The sequence below is a fragment of the Elephantulus edwardii genome, unplaced genomic scaffold (genome assembly GCF_000299155.1).
Source record: "Elephantulus edwardii isolate Elephantulus edwardi_28Jun2011 unplaced genomic scaffold, EleEdw1.0 scaffold00331, whole genome shotgun sequence".
NCBI classification, from domain to species: Eukaryota; Metazoa; Chordata; class Mammalia; order Macroscelidea; family Macroscelididae; genus Elephantulus; species Elephantulus edwardii.
In genome coordinates, this window is record NW_006400081.1 from 281985 (window position 1) to 284558 (window position 2574).

At 33.6% G+C, this 2574-nt stretch overlaps 1 protein-coding gene across 1 annotated transcript in view; it reads right to left on the reverse strand.

The window, feature by feature from the left end:
• Positions 1–2574, reverse strand: part of FMN2 (formin 2) — a 417308-nt gene that overhangs the window by 38431 nt on the left and 376303 nt on the right. The gene's annotated exons all lie outside the window — the stretch shown is intronic.

Consider the following 2574-nt stretch of genomic DNA (forward strand, 5'->3'; position numbering starts at 1 on the left):
AGTCAAGTGCTTCTGCTCCTGATGTAGATGACCCAGAGGCATTCCCAGCTCTGGCTTAACTGGAGATGCCATAAGACAGCCCTGGTTCCTTCGTGGACCCTCCTCTTTGAGGCTTTGCATGCTTAAGGATCCCAAACAACTACGAAATTTTAAAAAAAGACTGTCATTCATACCATTCACACCTAAAGACTGAATTTTATCTGTTTTGAAAATGAACTTCTCTCGCTACAAAGAAGTAACAAATATGGTAGTCAGTTTTTGTATTTAGAAATGTATTGGTAGCAGGGATGTTTTCATAATTTTCAGAGATTATGCATTCTTCATGAATACTTTTGTATTGCTGCTTGCAAATATGCATTTCCAAACTTGAAATATAGGTGTGAACAGTGTGTACCAGTTTAAAAAAAAAAAAAAAAAAAGAAGAGGAAGAAACAACTAAAGGCACTGAAAAAGTTGTGAAAGAATTACTAGAGGAAAACTTCCCAGGCATAATGAAGAATGAGAGAATATATATCCAAGAGGTTGAATGAACATCATATAGAACAGACTGCAAAAGAAAAACACCAAGCATACCATAGTCAATTTTGCCAGAACCAAAGATAAGGAGAGAATTCTGAAAGCAGAGAGGGAGAAACAAAGAGTAACCTATAAGGGAGAACAGATAAGATTAAGTGCTGATTTCTCAAAAGAAGCAATGCAAGCAAGAAAAAAGTGGAAGGACATATGTCAAACCCACAAAGAACACAACTGTCAACCAAGAATACTGTAGTAAGCAAAATTGTCCATCAAATACGAAGGAGAGATCAAGATATTCTCAGAGAAACAGAACTTAAGGGAGTTTGTTAAAACAAGATGAGCATTGCAGGAAACACTGAGAGATGTCCCTCTTACAGAGGTACCACAGAAAGCAGTATGGACCAAAGTAACTAGCAACAACACCAAAAAGAACTCAACAAAATGATAGCAACAAAACCCTGCCTCTCAATAATCACACTGAATGTGAATGGTGTAAATTCTCCACTGAAGAGAAAAAGAGTAGCACATTGGATTAAAAAACCAAAATCTATCAATATGCTGTCTACAAGAGACACACCAGAAAAGTGAAGATAAAGAAAAACTAAAAATAAAAGGGTGGGGAAAAAATGTGCCAAGCAAATGGCAACCAGAAAAAGCAGGAGTAGCAATATTAATATTTGATAAAATAAATTTCAATGCAAAGACAAAGGACAAGGAAGGTCACTATATAATGCTTAAAGGGCAAAAAGAACAAGAGAACATAAAAATAATAAATATCTATGCATCAAATAAAAGACCTGCAAAATATATAAAACAAACATTAACAAAACAGAAAAAGGAAATAGACAACACTACTATAGTAGTCAGAGACTTCAATACACGCTTCTAAAGAAAAGATAGAATTACCAGGAAAAAAAATCAACAAATATGCTCAAGAAATAAACCACACAATAAACCAACTCAACCTTCTAGATATGTATAGGCTAACGGACCCCCCAAGAAACACAGTATACCTTCTTCTCCAATGTGCATGGAACATTCTCTAGAAAGATCACATTTTAGGTCACAAGGAAAGCATCAATAAATTTAAAAATATAGAAATAATACAAAGCTTTTTCTTAGACCACGATGCTACAAAATTAGAAATAACAAGAGGATAAAGGAGAAAAAAACACATATTTGGAAATGAAGTAACACCTTGTTTGACTATGAGTGGATACTAGAGGAAACAAAAAATGAAGTTAAAAAGTTTCTTGAAACAAATATCAATAAAACAACACTTACCAAAACCTCTGGGAACCAGCCAAAGCAGTAATCAGAGGTCAATTTGTAGCAATAAGCAAACACATCAAAAGGAAGGAAAAATTACCACTGACTTTCTAACTCAACATCTCCAACAAATTGAAAAAGAACAGCAAGAAAACTCAATACCCTCTAAAAAACCAGAAATTATAAAAAATTAGAGCAGAAATAAATGAAATAGAAAACAGAAAAACTGAAACCATCAACAAAACAAAGAATTAGTTCTTTGAAAAGGTCAATAAAAAGGACAAACCACTAGCAAAACTAACAAAGGACAAGAAGGAAAAGACACAAATAATACAAATAAAACATGAAACAGGCAATGTCACAACAGAACCAACTAAAATATAAAAGCTAACATTGGATTATTATGAAAATCTATACTCCAACAAATTTGAAAACCTAGAGGAAATGGACAAATACTTGGAAATGCACAACCTACCTAAACTGACACCAACCGAAATGGAACACCTGAACACACCCATTACAAAAGAAGAAATTGGAAAGGTAATAAAACAACTTCCAGCCATAAAAAGTCCTGGACCAGATAGTTTTACAAGTGAATTTTATCAAACATTCAGAGAAAAACTATCACCAATTATACATAAACTATTTCAGGAAATAGAAGATGGAATTTTTCCAGACTCATTCTATAAAACAAACATATCCTTGACAGCAAAGCCAGGTAAAGACACCACCAAAATAGAAAACTATAGGCCAATATCTCTCATGAACATAGATGCAAAAATCCTGAAT